Source organism: Emydura macquarii, unplaced genomic scaffold, assembly GCF_026122565.2.
Source record: "Emydura macquarii macquarii isolate MOO-44397 ecotype Brisbane River unplaced genomic scaffold, CSIRO-AGI_Emac_v2 contig_2897, whole genome shotgun sequence".
NCBI classification, from domain to species: Eukaryota; Metazoa; Chordata; order Testudines; family Chelidae; genus Emydura; species Emydura macquarii.
In genome coordinates, this window is record NW_027133034.1 from 13,554,923 (window position 1) to 13,576,458 (window position 21,536).

A 21,536-nucleotide genomic window follows, 5' to 3' on the forward strand; every position below is an offset into this window, starting at 1 on the left:
CTACATAGATTATGTTCCTGCCATAGAATTCTTCTTCATTCTTTGCATTACCATACACCTAGTAACCCCTGGTCATGGACCAGGACTCTGTTGGACTGCATAGTGTACAAACACAGAACAAAAAGAGGGTCTCTGCCCTAAATCTAAGGCTAGATGAGGCAACAGGTGGATGCAGACAGACCGATGATGGAGTACAAGGGAACAATGAGACAATACTGGTCAACCTGACAGGCTACAATCTGAGCGTACCAGAAACCACTGTCAATTTTTTTGGTAGGAATCCTGTCAAAGGAGAGTTTTGAGCAGGGATTTGAAGTAGGATAATTTAGTTTTGTATATGTTTATGGGGAACATCTCCTAAATGTGAGGGGCAGCATTAGATAAGGGTGCATAACAAGTAGCTGAGGAAGCTGGTATCATGGTAAAAGGGAGGCGGCTCAACGTTTTGATAATGAGAGAGCATAGGTGAAGCAGGGGTAGGTCATGATGGGCTTTGAAAGTAAAAACAAGCAGCTTATATTTGATACGATAGAAAAGAGGCAGCTAGTGGAGTGATGCAAAGAAAGGTTAGTTTAAGAATCTATAGATAGGCTATCATTCTCTACTGAATTCTATAGCACATCTCTGTGTGAAAACACCATTCCAGGTGCAGTTTCACTAGAACATAATTCTACAGAGTGGGTTTATTCCCTTCTGTACTGTGGGGTGTTGCCTTTGTATATACACTCTAAAAATACTTTGAATGTTTTTGCAAGCATGTTTGATTTGAGATTCACTCTCATCCCTACCTCTCTTTCAGCTTTGTTTCCTCTGTCTCTTGCTCCCATTGAATATGTGTTTTGGATTATTTCCTATACTTTAAGTTATAAGCTGTTTGGGGCAGAGACCAGGCTGTTTTTTGTTTGTTTGTTTGTAAGAGATCCTAGAACATCGTAGATGTTACCACAAGCTAATTCTAAATGATGATATAACTGCTTAAACTGATGGAGATAAATGTCTAAATTAGGAATAGAATACAAAGTTGCAAGGATCAATAGCCAAAGGAGGGGGAGGAAAAAAGATTAAGATGACAACACGACGAACGGTACTATTAGCTCTTCAAAAGAAGTTTGAAATGAGTTTCCATGCCACAGCAATAAACATGATGATAAAACTGGAACAGAAAGGTTAACGATGTCTTTTGAAACTACTCAAGTAAAGTCTAAGGAAGTCAAATAAATCTAAGTTTCACATTTTCTTTAGTGTGAAACTGTTTGGTGCTGAGTTCATAAAGTGAGCACTCAATTTTTGTAATATCACTCAACTAGCTAAGAAGTCCCTGTTACTTCTAAAATGGCAAACTTTCCCTGAATGTTAAAAGCTTTCTTAATAGAATGTGAATAACCATCTTTTTTACCAAGCTTAATTAAATTATTAAACAATTTTCTTGTTTTTCCCTACATCGGAGCTGCTGCAATTTAAGTACATTACTGTTAATGAAATCATGATGATTATTGCTATGTAGGATTAATCTATTCAGTTAAAAGCTGAACAGATTTTATACGTGTGATTCAGGAAGGATTTATTTGCAGAGGACAGAAACTGGCACTCTACTCATGTAACGAAGAAAAAGCAATTTTCAGAATGGAGATTCTCTTCCCCCCCGTTTTGCCTCACTTTGATGACTTCATAAATAGTGACATGGTGGGGCCATATACTGTTCTCAGTTCATGCAGAGAACTCCCATTGAAATCAATAACATTTCATTCTTGGTCAAGGGTAGCACATGACCCCTGGTGTCTCATACCTCATCACTCTCCTGGAGACATAAAGCAAACAAAACTCTTTGTAAAAATCAGTTTGCAGACCCTGTTTTTCTTCACATTCTAACATTTAGATTTACAATAGCAGATCAAGTATATGCTATGATTCTGATTCTGGTTATAAACCTTTCAAATTATTCTGATCTGACGAATAAGAAGGTCATAAAATAATAGAAGTGTCAGTTCCTTCAGTACCAAAAAATTATATATGAATCCCGTGTCTTAAATTCCCACCCACCTGCTAGCTGTACACTGGGGATCTATTGTTTGAATGTATTGCCACTTATCTTCTCCTGTGACTTCTGTTAAAAATTAGTGTTAGTAAAATCTAGCTCCAGTACACTTTCTACTTTCCTCACAGCAGAGGGAAAAGAAGACGTTTCGTTTGACTATGAAATAAATTTACAAGTAGACTAAGGTAATCCATAATCAAACAAAAGTGAGATTAATAGGCTAGTGAATCTATGATACCTAAATTATTTTTCAAATCTTCAAGAGCTTTGGACACAAGGATCAAGGAAACATGATTAATCAGTTCTGAAAATGTATTTTGTTAGCATATAGCTTTAACAATGAATTATAATGAATCCCTAGTCCTTTTCTTTATGAGAGGGCCCTTCCTATAAACTATCATCATTAAGCAGTGTTTTGTTTTATGACGGTCCAACTCTGTGAAAGAAGAAAAAGTGAGGCTAAGCAGTTAGGCCAACAGTGTTTTTAGAACCCTGACATTTAGAGTCATCTTGCCAGATTCTGATGATTTTTTGATCTGTCACTGGGAGTTAGGAGAGAGCAGAAAAGCCCTATGTCCCTCCCTTCCATCTGTCCTTTCTTCCCAGTTCCTGACTAATGAGTTATCCCCCTTCTCCAAAGAGTCCCAGGAGTGAAAAGGATGCACAGGCCCTGATCCCTCCCAGATCATTGCCCAGTGGAATTCTCAGACACCAGTAGGACACATGGGGCGTGTTTCACGCTAATTAGGTCCCTGAATTCCCCTGCAAGATTCCCCTAACCCAGTGGTGTACCAAGGGGGGTGCCACACCCATGGGCACTGGCCTGTGGGGGTTGCCAGCCAGGTCCTCCTCCTCTGAGCCACCCCCTGTTGCAGGCACCTCAGGTGTGATCCCAGCCCCTCTGCCCCTGCACTGGGTGCCAAGAAGGAGCCACTGGGACCAGAGCCTGTCATGCCTCCCAATCCCCCCACTGCTGGGCAACCTCTGTCACCCCCACAGCAGGGAGACAGCAGGAAATGGGTATACTACAAGCCCCCATTGATGTCTGGCATCACACTGCTAGATAGAGAATCTGCTTTACTACTTACTAATTTGAACTTCATACATTTATTCAGTCAATGGACAGAGCTAATGATCATATCAAAATACAGTTTCATGACAACATTATCTCATGTTCACACCCCAGGGGGGAGAGCTGGGTTATGCTTCCTTCTCCTACCTGCCTCAAGTTTAATTATATTTCAACTGACCACCCTGAAATATAGATTAAGGGGCAACTTTCAACCGCCTTCCCATCTACAATCCCTCCAGTGGTTGCTTCATGCCCCTCTTGGAGCATTTCACACCCTCAGCTGAGTAGCACTCATTACTACACAGTCTCCCTTGTTCCAGGGGAGTTCTAACACACATTACTGCGTGGCTGTGCCTCAGTTTCTCTTTCCCTGGGGAGTTTTGAATCATATCATCTGTTAGCTGTGCCTAGTTTCCCTTCCCCTAGTGGAATTATGACCTAAAGGGCCTAAATCTGCGCCTCATTGCTCCCAGCAGCTATGGGGCCACAAACACACTCACCCTGGCTCAGTTTCTCAAGGGAGGGAAGACAGCAAGCTCACTCTCTTGGCCACTGAGTCTGGCCACGGTGAGTCTGCACCTAAGCCCTCTGGGTTGAAAGCTGTTATAGCATTACAGAAAATAACCCAGCAAGAAAATTAAATTCCCACAAGCAGAGTTCCACCATCTTCTCTGGTGTACATATAGACTTAGGCTACTAGCAGGCCAGTGGGAGGCATCATCTCCATATATGTTTGCCTGCGAGCCCTTGCTCAGGCACACCCTTATGTCCCTCCTTTAGAGTCCCATGGGCATGACTTGACCCTCTTGTTCAAGCCACCAGTTGTCCTGGTCAGAAAGCTCTTCTCACTCCATCTCTGCCTTGATGCTTGGCCTCTGGCTCTATCTGTCTCTCTTCCACAAGCAGCCTTTTCCAAGCCAGCCTTCACAGCTCTGAACCTCTAGCTACAATGGCTACCTCTTTTGGATGATCTATGGCTCCATCCGGTCTGTAGGAGAAAAAGGGACCTTTTCTGGCCCCCTCTTTGGAGCAGGTATCCTATGCTACCTCACAGCATAAGAGCACAGCATGGCCACCGGTTTCAATTTCTGTTGAGCAGCAGCAGACAGACCTTGCTGCTCTTTCAAGAGCTGCTTGTAATTTGTGTTTGCTAACTAGTTTTTAATCCAAGATAAACTGCTTATAGAGCCCATGGCAGCAAGTTTCCCAGCCTGCGTCGACTAGGGTGACCAGATAGCAAGTGTGAAAAATTGGGATGGGGTGGGGGAACAATAGGCATTTATATAAAACAAAGCCCTCAATATTGGGCTTGTCCCTATAAAATCAGGACCTTGGTTTCCCTCGGGTTGACAGAGTCGGGCTATTGGGGCTCCTGGTAGTGCTCTAAAAACATCTGTGTAGCCAGTGCTTTGAAGTTGCAACTTGAGCTACAGCTCAGGGTCTGAAACCCCCTTCCCCTTTCCCTAGGTTTCAGAGTCTAAGATCCAGCCCAAGCTATTTTTAAATTGTCAGCCTGAGCCTCACTCACCCAAGTCTGTGGACTTGGGCTGGGATGCTTGCTAACACGGGCTGTGTAGACATACCCTAACAGATCTGTTCCTGGTTTTCAGTTTAAAGAGCAAAAGTGTAAGCTCTTGCAGTAGTGTTTTTAAAAAGCTTCACATGCAGCCAAATAGCTTCCAAACGCTGCCACCATTTTGTCACATATGCATTCTGTCAACTTTCCTTTGGCAGTTGATGTTTGCTTCCCTTTTCTTTCTCTCTAACCTTACTAGGAATTAAAATTGGTTAGACAGGGACTGAAGATAGACTCTCAATCTCCAGCTGGTCAGTTTTACAAAAACAGCAGTTAACTAACCATTTCTTTTACTCTCCATAATAGATGCTCATAACTCCCACTGCTTTCATTGGATGTTGTGTATCCATGTGGAGAAAATAGAGCCCTTACTTATGGTTATGATGTGCTGCCATGGTAAGTACAAATTTAGGTAAGCCGATAATCAGCTAAGTGTAAAGTCATGACAGAGCTAAATAATGGAATGTCTAAACTAAAGAATTTAATAGACTGGATGCAGTACAGTGCTAAGCTAACTGCTATTTTCTTGCAAGTCTTACATAATCTTTTAAGTTGTTTCTCACATTTGCATAGCTGAACTATAGTACATCAGTATGAATGGCTCATACTTCCCCAGTCACTAACACTCAAGATCTCTTCTATCAGTATTGTCTATTCAAATAGATACAATATATATTAATTAAATATTGCAAAATTACCGTGGGATGGGGGAAGCCCTTATGTAGGATATGGATGCCTGAAGTGTATTGTCACTGGCAAGTGGAAACTGGAATGATCCTGGGCAAAATGGATTATTCTGTGGTAAAAAGGGTAATAAAAAACCACAATGTGTTGCAAAACAAACACTGAACCTCCTTATAAGGTATATTTGTTGCATTTGTAGCAGTACAAGCCCCATTAATCTGTATGGAGAAGTGTTACTTTGTGTAAGCATGTGCAATATTGGTTTTTAGGTTTTTTTTTAGGAGGACTTGTCATATTTTCATTTTGCATAGTTTACATTGCTTATGAACATTTCTTATTCCTTAGTTTAAAGCAACTATAATCGCTTTCCATTGTTAGAAATATTTCACACACTTGTAGCCTAATGGTTTGCAATCTAAAATATTTTGCACAAAAGGCAAGACGAGTTTGTTCCAACTGTTAAAGTGGTTTTGCCTAGAAAAAACTGATTTGCCTGTAGTAGATATTCTCTGGGGAACAACCATCCTGTAATATCTTGGTATAAAATCTGAAAGGAGTTTAATAACACACTTCAGTTGCTCAGATCTGCTTTGCAAGTTTATACCCATTGCACGAGGCTTTTAAACTTTGTCTTGCCCAAAATAGGGTGTACCTATCAGTGATCTAAAATATTTAATTGTCCCAATTATTGATGCAAGTTTTTAATCTTGTCTGTTGAAAACCTATAACGCAATGAAAATTTAATCAACAAAAAAATTGAATGAATACAGTCTTGATTGTTTCATGTTTAGAAGAGTTTCAAAGGTCAATTTTATGCTCCATGAAAGTTGCTGGACAGCCCTAGAGAATAAATATTTCTCTTTACCTTAAAAGTGCACAGCATGAGAAGCAGTAGTGCAAATTTTGGTGCATTGTCACAGATCTAACACACTGAAACTGTTTCTAGGCCATTTCTTGGCATCTGTGGGTACACCTACACACCACCGGTAACTCGTGGCAGCAAGCCTCCAATCCCGGATTGACAGACACAGGCTCACTGTGCTTGTGCTACCATGTTAAAAATAGTTAAAAACAGAGCTTTTAAGTTGTGGCTTGGCTGGAGCTCTGAAGGGCAGCCCCTGTCCTAGGCTTCAGAGCCTGAGCTCCAGCACAAGTTGCAATGTCTACACAGCTATTTTTAGCACGATAGCGTGGACCCATGAGCCTAAGCCTGTTGACCCAGGTTTGGAGGCTCACTCCTGAGGGCTATAGACATATCCTCTGATGATGTCCTTTGTGAATGTTTTTGTGGCATGGATCCCTATCAACGGACAAGCAAACTGACACCCAATAGCTCCTTACTAGAGATGCATCAGCATCAAAATGGTGGCTGTTACTTTCTACCAACATTTATTTTCCCCTGTTACAGACATGTTGAAGTAATTCTGTGTATTGGGCAGCCAGGTATTGCATTCACTTGCAAGATGAGGTTCACCAGCAGCCTCAGAATTGGAGAACCTGATATGATGTGCTTAGTACTAAGGGGAAGCAGAATATCTGAGAAACCCTAAACTTTGTAACCACTATGGCACAGGCTACACTATGAAATCTGCCTTCTATGGTTTTGTGACACTTTGACATGAAGTTACAGTGTTGTATGTGCCTGGACATGTAGCTGACAGATCTTAGGCTGGTGAGCCACTGGTTCCCAAGTTCTGTTCTAACCTTTGGATTGAGTTACTGGCTGTCCTTGATCTTCAATCTTGAGAGTGTAGAAAAACATATGAAATACCAACCTGAAGGGAATAAAAAAGTGCTTGTGAAAATTATCACACAGTAAGAATAATTTCTGTCCTTGGTAAAATAATGAAACAGCAATTTATATGGGTGCCAATTTGGCCTGAGCAGAGTGACATTACAGGTCCTGAGGGCTGGGAGTCAACAGACAACTGCTGTATCCTTGCCTCCACCCAGAGTCTGCTGAAACTTGGTGAGCTGAGGCATTAGTAGAACTATAGCCTCAGCCTAGCCTTCATCCACTTGATCCCTGATTGGGTGATCACCCAGCTCCACTGATTGGTCCAACCATATTATTTAAACTAGAAGGAGGCACAGGAAATTTGTCTGAGCAATAAGGTAGTTTCTTGTTGTGGTTGTAGTGGACCCTGCTTGTGCTTGCTTGGCACCTGCCTTTTTTCCTGTTCCCACCATGCTCCTGCTTTGTTCTGGATCCTTGCCTCTCTTCCATTTCCTGCCCTTACACCTAACTTCAAAGAGCCAGTTACGAGTTCTTGGCTCTGAATCCAGCCTCTGACTCTGGCTTAGTCCTTGGCTCTGACATTTGGTATCTGACCTCGGCTCTGACCCTCATCTTCAATTCCTGATTCTGACTGTGGCTTGACCTCTGGCTCTGGTAATTGATGGTTGACTCTGGTGCTGACCCTTGGCTTTGTTCCCCAATTCTGCCCACTGCACCTGACTCCTGCTTACTAAGTCAGACTTCCCACATCCCAGTCCATTACAATTAGCTATTAGTTAATGTAATTAGCAATTAGCCAATAATTGGCATCTTTAAAGTTTGTTCCTATTAGGAGGAGAAATTGATACTTGTCAGGTATATTCTGTGGCACAGTTCTGTTGGCTTACTAAGAATGCACACAAAACCCTGTTTCCTTTGAACACTATAGAAACTTAACAACAGCAGGCAGTTTTTTTGCTCAAAAATCCCACAAGCCTGCTTTGCCAGTGAGATCTGCTCCCTCTCAAGGCCTTGCTCATGAGTGCTTTCTATCTTCTAACATACACAGATGTCACCAATATCCTATACCCTGTGTTTGTAGCTAGGAAACCCCTTATACGACACAGCTCATCAATTCTCAGGGCTTGCCATGTGGTCCAGTGCCTGGATAGGTAGGCTCTATACTTTCTATCTATCTCACTGCATGAGAAAGCTTAATTGCTTTTTCCATTTAATCTGAAAGAAGGTAGCACACTCATTGGTTTTAATCAGCTCTGTGATTGTTTTTGGATCAAAGATTCAAGTGATGGCTGCCATTAGAATCTTCCACCATTGCAATATTTAAAAAAAAAATATTACTAAACATTTAGATAATGAAAGCAGGGACAAACCACAGCATGTGTTCATACATAATAAATCCTCCCAAACAAATCTGATCGCTTTTTTAATATAAAATTAAGAATTAGAGAATGAAGGGAAGGGAAGATGGTGACATTGATTTAATAAATCCATTCATTCTGGGTATTGCAAAAGCTAACTCTCACTATCAATTCAGTTTGGCTTAGATATGAACATTGCTGCGGGGATTGAAAACTGTTCAAAAGATATAAAAATAATTTTTAATAGCGACGTACAAAGTTGGTGGAAGTTTTCTAGTGGGATACTACAGGGAACAGTACTGCAGCTGGTCTCAAGCCTTGCTACATGGTGTGTCAGTCTGCACTAGAGGGCTGTAAATTCTAGTGCACATTTGCATGTCCTGCACTAACTGGCCCATGTGGACCTTGCTGGCCTGTACTAAAGGTTCTCTCATGTGTATTAATGTAGTCCCATTTCAAACAGAACGATGTTAACATGCACTGGGGAATGTTTAGTGCACACCTGCGGAGTCCACAGGGGCCAGTTGGTACATAACACGCTAGTGCCCCTTAGAATTGACAACTCTCTGATGTGCACTAACACATAGTGTAGATATGTCCTCATTTAACATGTTCATAAATATAAACAAGAGTTGCCCTATTCTGTCCAACTTCCCATGTCCACACTGAGCTAAGCTAGCTTCGGCTTTTGGAGGCAGAGGGCTACAAAAACTTTCCACTGATCTGAAGCTCAAGCTCAATAGCTCACTCCTGATTTCACTTCCCATAAGGTCCGACATCAGCGTTCTTCTATGAGGGATGCCTCACAATGATTGTCACCATAATAGCTCTGATCTCTCAAAGTGCTGAGCTTCTTATCTGAGGTGTTCTAAGTTACAACATCTGAAATGAGGTTATCTATCCTTTTCCTTCATATGTTGTATAAAAGCTTCTCATTTCCCTGACATTTTTATGGGTGTATGCTTATTTTTGTTTATATCTATGCTGCTTAAAATATGACTAATGAGTGGAAGGGGAACATAACTGTCTGAAAATAGGGTTGTAGAGACCAAGGCCTGAACTCTGTTACATTAAGGCACAGTTACTGGCTGAAATGGGCATAAACATAAGATATTTAAAGATGTTTTTTGGAGGACAAAGATTTTTCTAGAAAACGTTGAAGCTTTAGCGAATGGAGACTGATTTAGTAATATTTAGCTTCTTCAGAAAACTTAACTAATATTCCATTTAGCTAAGCTTAGAGTTTAGCTAGGTATGTAAAATATGCTCACTTTCAATCTGCTTTACACTGCTAGAAAGAGGCAAAGAGACTACACTTTAAATGAGAATCAGGCCCCAAGGAAATACAGACATTTATTTAGGGTGATACAAAGATTCTGAATGGGAGAAAGGGTATAAAGTTAAGAAACTGACATTTTTAAAAGAATACTGGGAAAAACTTCTTTCTGGTGAGATCTACTAGGCAGTGGAATTGTCTCCCAAAGACAGTTGTGGACACCCTATTGCTTGAAATGTGTTAAGATGAACTGTAAAGCAAAATGAAAATTGACTTAAGGATGGATTTGTGTTGAATGTCCTCATTAACCTGGCTCTGGGACCTATTCAACATAGATATAAGTTTTAAACAATTATTTTAAACATATATTTCCCTCCTTGATAACATCTACTTAGTAATTCTTATTACATTAAAGATAACAAACACATAATTGACATTGATATCACAATACAGTGGACGTGATGAATTCTGTTATTTGTGTTGTTTCATTGTGAGGTATCTTCAGTGAAGTGGAAGTACCAAGGGAATTCTGCGCAAGGGCAGGGGGAGGGGGCGAAACTACCACTACTTTTTAAAAAAGATTAAATGTGTTCTCCACAGGCTAATTATTGGGGGTATTCAAACAAAAATCAATGCTAAATGTTTAGTTTTCCATCAAAATTAGATTTGAAAAAAAAAAGACAATGTGTTATAGGGGACAAATTGGCAAGGGAGTACACTTGATGATCTACATCTTTCTATCTTCATCTAAAATGATGATTAAAGCATAGGTATCCCATCTGGTTGTCTGTAACAACACAAGTATATGTAGAAGCGTCTCTGCTGAGATTTTGGTTCTTGTGTATGAATTTATGATGTTTTAAGGGGAAACAAAGACTGCAGCAATGTGATGAAGTCGCAAATGGTAAGAACGTTTCTCATTTATCATCACAAAGTGTTTAAATGTAACCCTCCCAAAAAGTCCCATTGGGATGTGCTAAAACTACAAACACTTATGCACAAGCTTATTTTAAGCATGTGAGTGGTATCATCATGTTCAGGTGAGTTTACATCTACACAGAGCACCACTGAAGTAAACTGGGCTCTACATAGGTGCTGAGTTCCACCCACACAAAGCAAACTACAGAATCAGTGAACAAAACCCAAAAATTCTGAAAAGGGAGCAGAGAAAGATAAATAATTATGTCTTTGTGCAAAAGCCTAAACAGAACTTTTCGTTTAAAGGTTTGAAAAACTGCATATGCATTGTACATAATTACCTGATATAATTAAAAATATTGCCTAATTACATAAATATAACACAGTAAAAAAAAGCAATCTTAATTAGTGTGTATCTTTGCCTGAGAGACTATTGTTCCAGTTTAGTCTCAAGGGTAAGGAATACATGTATTAAAAATATCAAGCCTAATTGTGCCTTTATTGTAGGTTATATCTTGTTATGTACAAAGAAAACTGTACTTTTATAAAAATGTTTAAATACATATTTACCAAAGAAAATCAAACAGGTCTTTGGAAAGCTATGGTTTCTTTAAAAAAACAAAAAGACTGAATAAAAATTTTTAAAAGTATTTTATTTTCATCCTTGTAAAAAAGCTATCCTTAAATCAGATTAAAATAACCTTTAAAGAAAATCCAATTAGGTCTTAATTGGGCTGTTTTCCAGAAGAAATATTCATGAATGTTTGGGCCATGTAAGTCTTAAAGTAAAATAATAAAAATAATTACAGATTATGGTTCTGCAGGAAGTTAACCTACTGAATAGATGCAGTCAAAAAACCAAAGAAAACAAACACCACCAATTCCTTACTGAAAAATGCAAGAGAGAGACCAGGTCAAACAAATCTTCTTTTTCTTCTTGTGTGTGGTGTAGGGTTCCATTCAAGCATTCATTCAGCAATTGTATGTGGCAGACCTCAGCCATTCCAGTAGATTGTCTGTCAGGAGGCTGAGGGAGACCCATCCTCCTTTGAGGTGGTGGATGGATCATTTCTCCACAAGATGGTCCACTGTTTGTATTTCTCCACACTCACAGGCTGCAGGAGCACAAAGGTTCCAGCTGTGCAATCAGGAGTTAAAGCTCCCAACACCACTCCTTAGGGGGTTTAAGCAGGTGACCTCCTCGTGGTCCACTCTGGAAACAGCTAATTGACGGCCAACAAAGTGTAAATTCTGTTTCGATGCAAACCTTAACATATATAAGTAGTCCCATTGAAATCAATACAATCACTTGCTTGAGTAAATGTTTGTAGGATTGGGTATTCCTGCACAAATATGTGGAGAATTTTATATAAATGAGCTTGTGTCTTTTCTTGGACCATAGTGCCCTACAGTTCACTTTAACAATGAAATAAATTAAGATTAAATGAGTTATTACAGTGCTGGAAAGGGGTAAAAATCTCCTCTGTAGCCAGAGGGGAGATGGGATAAACTCAATGACCCATCTTCCAATCAGTCATTTTGGAAAAAATATAAGAATTCATGGGAGTGCTTAAAGTAATCTCCATCAACCTAGTGACCATGTATAGTGTGAAGATATGAATAGCAGTCATCAAAATGATCATCAGGTGTGCAACTTTTCTTAACTAAGGAAGGTTGTTTGGAGTTCCTTCAGGTGCTCCCAAGAATTTTCATAAAAGATAGGGAGACCCATTTAATATAACCATTTCCTTTGGCAATGCCTCCTGATACTTAATGGGGGGAAGTGTTAACAAATTATGGCAAAATTAATTCCCTGCAGTTGACCTGGCAATGAGCAGAATTTCTTAAAAGCTCTTCCTGACGATTAATGTCTGATAAGCAAGACTGAAAGAAATCTACAAAGTTGTCTTTTTATTTAATACAAGTGGAATGTCAAATTCTGCAGAAGTCTATTGAGTCTTAAATGATTATTATATAACTGACCAGGATAACCAAAATGAGATAAATCAATCATAGCTCAACTTTCAGAATTCTGTCTCTGAATTCATCCAGCACTATTTGGGAGATAACTTTCAAATGATTTTGCTAAAAATTAATGTATAGTGTGGTTGCTGAAGTATGGATTGTCAAAAAATATGGCAACCAGACTACTAGACAGGAGAAAAATAATTAATTAATTAATTTAACATGTAATGTCTTGATTTATGCATATTCCAGAGAGTATTAGCTACTTCTATGTACTCCACATAGATTGGTGTACTGAGACCACTGCCCATCATGCCGACAAATATTGTCTCATTGTTTCCTTGTATTCTTCCATCTATCTGTCCACATACATCTTTTCTGATATTTAGCTTGCAAGCTGTTTGGTACAAGGAATGTCTTTTTGTGCTGTGGTTTTACAGTGCCTAGCCCAATCGGGTCCTGGTCCCTGAATAGGTTTCTTAGGTTTCTGACAAAATCCGTTATTTCCATTTGTGAAACTGATAAAAATGCGGGCAAACTTTCACATTAGTATCCAATTATCACCATAGTATCTAAATGATGAAGAGGCAAAATATAACTGCATGATGATTGTTCATAATGGATTTCATAGAGAATTATTTTCTTACTCTTCCCAGGTTCTAGGCAGCTCTCTGGTGTACTTTTATTATTATTAATTCTTTTCTTTTCCTACTCTTTTCTTAACCTCTCTTACTGTGGGATTTGTTTTACCAAATAGATGGACTGTGCAGCAGGTTTTAAAAGCAGTCCTGCTTTGTCTTAGTCTAATCTTCTTCATAAATAGGTCTCCTTGGGAAAAAATGTTCAGTTCTGAGGGTCTTTGACCTAGATTTTGTTAGCTGCATTGTCCCAGGATATATGTTGTCTGGGGAAGCGAAGGGTGTCATAGATGGACAGGAGACCTGTGATATAGATGTTGATGGTAATGATGACTAAAAACTTGATTTGCCATCAGAAATGAATTGGAAGTAAATGAAGGAATCCTCATTCAAATGAGTATCTTCGGGGGATGCTCATTCAGTGGAATATTCTGGTGTTGTCCTGGTACAATAAATGGCAATCAGGCAGCTGATGTCAGAGTCCACTCTGGAGAAGAGGTAATATTGAAATGCTAATGCAGTAGGCAAACTGAAGGCACATGCTTTCCAAAAATTGGGAAGAGTCTGTGGCTGCACCTTCAGAAGTTACTTTTGGCTTATTCACAACAACTGGTGGGGAAGGGTAGAAATATAATTTCCAGTGTATTGCAATGACAACTACAGTAGCTGTACTTGTGACCCTTGACAAGTGAAATTGCAGATCAACAATTCATAAAAATCTCATTATATTAAATGGGAACCTCATGAATTTCCTTTCCCACCTAGTCAGGAATTATTACTTCAGCAGTTGGCATTGGATATGATAGATATCCAATACTGATAAAGATGCAGCTGGAGAATGAATCTTAGATCTTACCAAGATACATGTGTGGATAAAGTCTTTGGTTCAACAGATAATTTTTCGTTATTTAGCTAATGACATGACTATCTAAAGGCTCTGATCAGTAATAAATAGATACAATCTTCAGTGCAGAAATTGACATAGTAAAACATTGGCTGGTAAAGGACTTGATCCAAAGTTCATATAAGTCAAAGGAAATTTATCCATTAACTCTAACTCAGGGCCTAAATGGAAAGCCAGGGAAACCTTTAAAAATGTTCATATGATTACTGAGCACTAAGCTCTGGCATGAGTGGAACTAGATTGGAAATAGAATTATAGTTTCAAATATTTTCATAGACTGGAATGTTTGGAAGTCTCACTCCTAATTGTTACTTTATTTACATTTTTCTCCCTCTAAATTAAAAAGCATATCTTACTCTGATTCTCTTGGTGCTTTGACTTATTTTTTCAGCTTTCAAGATTTTATCAACCAACAGACAAATCTTATTCTCACTGTCAATGGAGAAGAGCCAAAATTGTTAAAGCACCTGCTTCTGAAATATCATTTGTTACAGAAACCGAGGCTAACTAAACATTAAAAGGGCTGTCCTAAATAGTTATAGAAATATAGTTAGAGCACAGATAGAATCATAGAGGTGTAGGACTGGAAGGGACCCTCAATAGGTCATCTAGTCCAGTCCCTTGCACTCAAGGCAGGACTAAGTAGTAACTAGAGAAGTCCTGACAGGTGTTTGTCTAACCTGTTTTTAAAAATCTCCAGTGACAGAGATTCCACAACCTCCCTAGGCAATTTGTTCCAGTGCTTAACTCCCCTGACAGCTAGGAAGCCCAACCTAAATCTCCCTTGTTGCAATTTAAGCTTATTGCTTTTTGTCCTATCCTCAGCAGTTAAGGAGAACAATTTTTCACCTTCCTTCTTATAACAACTTTTTATGTATTCAGAAACTGTTATGTTCCCTCTCAGTCTTCTCTTCTCCAGATAAAAACCCAGTTTTTTTCAATCTTTCCTCATAGTTCATGATTTCTAGCTTTTTAATAATTTTTGTTGCTCTCTAGATTTTTTTCAATTTGTCCTCATCTTTCCTGAAATGTGGTGCCCAGAACTGGACACAATACTACAGTTGAAGCCTTATCAATGTGAAGTAAAGAAGAATTACTTCTTATGTCTTGCTTACAACACTCCTGCTGATACATAGTGGTTCATTTTTTTTTTTTTTTTTGCAACAGAGTTACACTGTTGTCACATATTTAGCTTGTGATTCATTACAACCCCAGGTTCCTTTCCCCAGTACTCCTTCCTAGACAGTCATTTCCCATTTTGTATGTGTGCAATTGACTGTTCCTTTCTAAGTGGACTATTTTGCATTTGTCCTTATAGAATTTCACCCAGTTTACTTCAGACTGTTTCTCCAGTTTGTCCAGATCATTTTGAATTTTAACCCTATCCTCCAAAGCACTTGAAACCCCTTCCAGATTGGTATAATTCACAAACTTTATAAGTGTACTTGCTAAGCCATTATCTAAATCATTTATGAAAATATTGAACACCACCGGACCCAGGACTGGTCCCTGCGGGATGCCACTCGATATGCTTTTTCAGCTTGACTGTGAAACACTGATAACTATTCTCTGGTAATGGTTTTCCAGCCAGTTATGCACCCATTTTATAGTAGCTCCATCTAGGCTATATTTCCCTAATTTGTTTATCTTTATGTTTACCATCTGGTCATGTGAGACAGTGTAAAAAGTCTCATTAAAGTCAAGATATATCACATCTACTGCTTCCTCCCCACCCATTCACAAGTCTTGTTACCCTGTCAAAGAAAGCTATTAGGCTTATTTGACATGATTTGTTCTTGACAAATCCATGTTGACCATTATTTATTGCCTTACTACCTTCTAGGGGTTTTTAATTGATTGTTTGATTACTTGCTCCATTATCTTTCCATGGACTGAAGTTAAGCTGACTGGTCTGTAATACCCCAGGTTGTCTTTATTTTCCTTTTTATAGATTGTCACTATATTTGCCCTCTTCCAGTACTCTGGAGTCTCTCTCATCTTTCATGAGTTTTTAAAGATAATTGTTAATGGCTTAGATATCTCCTCAGTCAGCTCTTTTTGCATTCTAGGATGTATTTTATCAGGCCCTGACAACTTGAAGACATCTAACTTATCTAAGCAATTTTTAACTTCTTCTTTCCCTTTTTAGCCACAGATTCTACCTCATTTTCACTGGCGTTCACTATGCTAGACATCTGATTGCTACTAACCTTTTTGGTGAAAACTGAAACAAAAAAGGCATTTAGCACTTCTGCCATTTCCACATTTTCTGTTATTGTCTTTCCCATTCATTGAGTAATGGGACTATCCCATCTTTGGTCTTCTTCTTGCTTCTAATGTATTGTACAATGTTTTCTTGTTACCTTTTATATCCCTAGTTAGTTTAATCTCATCATGTGCCTTGGCATTTCTAATGTTGGCCATACATGCTTGTGTTGTTTATATTCATATTCTGTAATTTGACCTAGTTTCCACATTTTATAGGACTCTTTTTTTGAGTTTCAGATCACGGAAGGTCTCCTGGTTAAGCCAGGGTGGTCTCTTGCCATAGTTCTTATCTTTACTATGTAGTGAGATAGTTTGTTCTTGTGCTCTTACTAAAGTCTCTTTGAAAAACAGCCAACTCTCTTGAACTGTTTTTCCCCTTAGACTTACTTCTCATGAAATCTTACTTACCAACTCCCTGAGTTTGTTAAAGCCTGCCTTCTTGAAATCCATTATCTTCATTCTGCTATTTTCCATCCTACCATTCTTAAGAATCATTAACGTTATCATTTCAAAATCACTTTCACTTCTGATTGGAGAAGAGAGGGAGGAATGGTACTTTCCTATAGAACAGTTAACTACCTTATAGAAGAAGTAAATTATCCTGAACTGTGGTTCTTCTTAACTGAGTGACATGATTGCTTACTGAGCCTCCACTCTGGCGAGATGCCAAAGGAGTCAATGAACATATTTAATGAATGCTACCTAATATCATTTCCAAGCTCTCAAAGGCAGTCTGGATATGGGAAATCACTTGCTCCATAGGATCTGTGTTGATATTGTGGGAAAACAATGAGATAATATAAATAGTGAGGCAAAATTCAAACATCTTAGAGATCAAAAGTGAAATAATATATTTCATTATATAAATAGACATTTTCATTCAGTCACAATACACAGACTGAGCTGGTACTACCCCATTTTGTGTTTACCAAGTACCTCTCTCCCTTTCTGAAAAAACATAATGTGTTCTGTGATGCCTTTCAGCTAGAAAGTCCGTTACCACACTCTGTTTGTGTTTGTTATTGTTTAGTATTGTAGCTTCCTGTACCTTACAATGAGAAATCACTGGGGGCAAATATTGTTACAATTAGCACATTTTGATACTTTCATGCTGTCTGGAGGGCTCACAACCATGAATGCCTACCACAGGGCAGACACCCTAAACTGGTGGTATGTTCTGTAACTAGATTTCATCAACCCATTACCAAATGTGAACTCCTACAGTACTACGATAGTCTTATAATGGAGTCACAGACAGTCCCTGTAGACACTCTAATCTATTTTGCCACCTAAGCAAGCTAGATTATGTGATAAACAGGTACTTACACCAAAAATCACAAATATTCCTGGTCATTCCCAGTCCCAAGGGACCAGTCACTCATCCAGGTCAAGTTGCATCTTAGGTCTCACACCAAAGACAAGTCCGGTAGCCTATTCTATAGTAAAATAACTAAATATTTATTAGCTAAGAAAATAAATGAGAGTTATTGAGAAGTTAAAGCAGGTAAAATGTATACGTACAGGCAAATCACAGTCTTAAATTCCAAATGGACACACAGATGTAGTAATCTGACACCTTCCCAAAAGTTTCTCCGGGCTACCCAGAATAACTCTGGGGATCTCTGTCTTCTCTTTCAGATATTCTGTCCTGCTGGAATCCAAATAGTCTAGAGACGAAAGATTTTCCTTTGTATCCATATTTATATTAGTTCTCTTAGAACAATCTGACAAGACAGCTATCACATGATTTCTTCAGTGATGGCCATAAGAGAGGGATGCTTTTAGGGTCTTTGAATTCTGAATGCCCTACACAATGACCACTCACTTTGAAGTATCCATGATGCATAATCTTTCTGATAAGAGTCCTTCATTTGCATTACACAAGGCTTCTTTCATGTATGGAGGGTTATTTAGATATTGGGGGTCATATAGAATGCAGAATATTAATAAGATACAGATAACTGAAAATAATGCATGTAACATTCCATTAGCTTTCATGAAGTTTAAACACCAAATGCATTCATATACATTGAACAATCACTTTGATCTATAATAATAAACAAGTGAATTGGCTTGGGGGCAGAGGCGTGAACAAGGGAGGGCAAGCAGGGGCACTGGCTTCCCAATAATTGGTGGGGAGCACAGAGCTCCTCTGGCCCCAGGGCTCCAACAGGGAGAGCGCAAGATCCTCCTGCCCCCTGGCGAGGTAGAGAGAGGAAATGACCCTGGGTTTCTCACATCCTGGGTGATTGCTCTAACCATTGAACTAAAAGATGGAAGGAGCGTGGTACCTTCTCCTCAGGCTAGATTGTGCTAGGGCTTTAGTGGAAGATAGGCACCTCGATGCCTAGAGTTAAGCAGCAGTGCACCTATCCAAAAGCAGAAACTTAGGTGCACAGGGAACTTTTAGTGCCAAGCAAGGTTAGGCACCTGCAGGGTTAGTCAGCAGCCAAGCAGGGGCAGTGTGAATTGCAGTGTAGCCTAAATCTGGAGTTTAAGTGAGTAAGGCCCTTTGTGGATCTGGGCCTTACTCATGTGTGTAATTTAACTTGTGGGAGTAGGCCTACTGAACTACTTGCATAAGTAAAATTCCAGATTGTGTAAGTGTTTACAGGATTGGGGTCATATCACGGTGTTCAATCCTTTGCAGTTTTTATGTATGTAAAATAAATGTTGTACTACTTAGGGAAATCACATGATGAATATGTTACACCTCTGCAGACTGGGGCTGTGCTCCATGATGAAGCATATATAGAGTACATATGATGACTAGCAGGGACGGAGTTAAATCTTTCTCCCTGAAGAGGAGAGCGACAACAGGTGTTTTCCCTTACAGCAACACCTGTTGAACATCCCAACAATGTGGGGAATATTATTGGGCTCTACTGAGACCAATTACAAACTTAAAAAAAATCACAGCAGGGGGAATTCTAAGATGGAAGCATAGGACTGAGTCTCTTCTTTTGTGTGTTTCGATAAGTTCTAAGAGCAAAGAAAGATGGATTTGGTAAGTAGCTCATTTTTCCCCTTCATTATGGGTCTGTTGTGTTTTGTGGTATGAAAGTATGAGGAAAGACTTTAAAACCTAGCCCTTGTGGTGTTTTCCTTTTGTTTAAGGGGGACCTATCCAAGTTGTAAAACTACTCTTTTCCTACTGTTGGGTGTTGTGATAGAAATCCCATACCTTGCTATCTCAAGGGTACTTTACTTAGCTGTTTTATGTACATGATTATGCCTTTATATTGTAGGTGTGCTGATACTGTATACAGAAAAACTAGATTGAATATGGTGTAAGGATCATTCAAAAGTCAGTCAGCAAATGTGGCTATAATAGACATTTTATTTACATATTACTAGAAAATATCTTTAATCACCTATGAGGCTTATTCCTGCACCCATTAAAGTCAATCAGAACATGAATGTGCCCCCAGTCCTCCACTGGAGAGAGGCAGATTTGCTGGTGTGCTGCAAAAGTTATGCTTATGCAACAAAGGCATGATCATATGCCAGGACTCTTGCCATTGACTTCAGTAGGAGAAAGACTGGCTCTTAATATAGTAAGATAGAACCAAAATGAAGGGGAAAATTTCTATTGATTTTTCTTAATGGAAAATTGGTTTTCTTTCTGAGTAAATGAGAGCTTTACTGGCAAGCTAGTGCTTTTACTATAAAACTAAAAAACACAATTGTTTTCACCAAAAGTCATATTCTGGCTTTTAACAAAAAGTAGAAATCTTCTGTGGATTCTAGCTTTCTAGCTCACTCTCAATATAAGGTTTGTGTGTTGGAGGGGGAAATGTGCTTTTATAAAAAAAAAAATGTCCAAATGGATGACCGTAATGTATATAATCTGTTTATATGTGTGAAACAATTAAAATGGAAAAGCCAGTTTTATATACTAATAAATGGAGACACTTCTGTCTCAAGTCTTCCTATATCTGACATTTTAATCCCTATTGCCACTCTGATGCAGCAGTTATAAAGTTAAACATTATTATAGTCTAAGATCCCAAATAAGTAGAGTGTATGGATGTTTGACATTCATGTTATACATGAATATAGTAGGGTCTGTATAATAGAACAGCTACTTGACCATTTAATTTACTTAAGAGGTAGGGTTGGCCAAAAATATTCTATTCTGTCATTAAGTAGAACATTGGGTTTCTGTCTTACTAGAATTTTTCTTAAAGGATCTGTTTCTGTGGAAAATACCAGCTAAAATGGTACCGTAGTGCCTTGTGGAAATTGGAGTTCAGATATTGCTCCTGTTCTCCCGCAAGTCACATTCTCTGGTCAGACTACATTTCTCATAATGCATCACAGCCAAGGACTCTTAGGACATGCCCTCTTCTTCACCAATAGGGGAAAAACATGGTGTATCATGGAAGATGTAGTCCAACCAGTAAATAAAGTCTGTAGAGGAGAATGAGAGCATGAGGCATCCAAACTCTTATGAGTCCCTGCACTGCCAGTTTGATTAGAAATATTTTGGGGTTTGGTCTAAATATTTCACCGAAAAGTTCAAGAAAATCAGGAAAAAACTTTGGTTTTGTCAGTTTTCCACAGGGGGGAAACCTGTTTTTCAACCAGTTCTATTTACAGTCTTTGGGCTGTCTTAGAACAATAATACTCAGAAATATATGGTAAAACTTCTTATTCACCATTGTGGGATTTAGGAATCTTCACTTTTCCAATGAGTTTCAGAAAATTTGATTCTGAAACTAAATCCTTGCTTTTGTCACAAACTTCTACTGCAAAAGTTGCACAACAGATTTTGATCACAAGTAGGTTCAAATTGCTTCGTGTGTCAAATCCCAGTCTCTAAATATCCTTAAGAAGAAACTTCCTCTCTGAACATAAAATATAGACTATTTTATTTCCTTTTCTGAAATCTTATTCATTCAGAATTCTACAAGACTCCATATCCTTACATGGTAGCATATATGCTGCTGCATATAATAACTTCAGATCAAAAAAGAAATATTTAGGTCTATACTAGGAATTCTTAGTCATTTAAGTACGGGGTTATTTTTAGAAAAGACTGCCCTACTTCAGCATCTAACAAAGGTTGTCATTGTCATTACACCCAATTACCAAGCAATCC

At 38.8% G+C, this 21,536-nt stretch overlaps 1 long non-coding RNA gene across 1 annotated transcript in view; it reads left to right on the forward strand.

Moving 5' to 3' along the window:
- The first annotated feature begins 19,406 nt into the window (after positions 1-19,406).
- LOC137166799 (uncharacterized) overlaps positions 19,407-21,536 on the forward strand; it is a 122,470-nt gene continuing 120,340 nt past the window's right edge. The window contains exon 1 of the long non-coding RNA XR_010923823.1: positions 19,407-19,439. This is a non-coding gene — a long non-coding RNA (uncharacterized lncRNA). The remainder of the gene's footprint in view (positions 19,440-21,536) is intronic.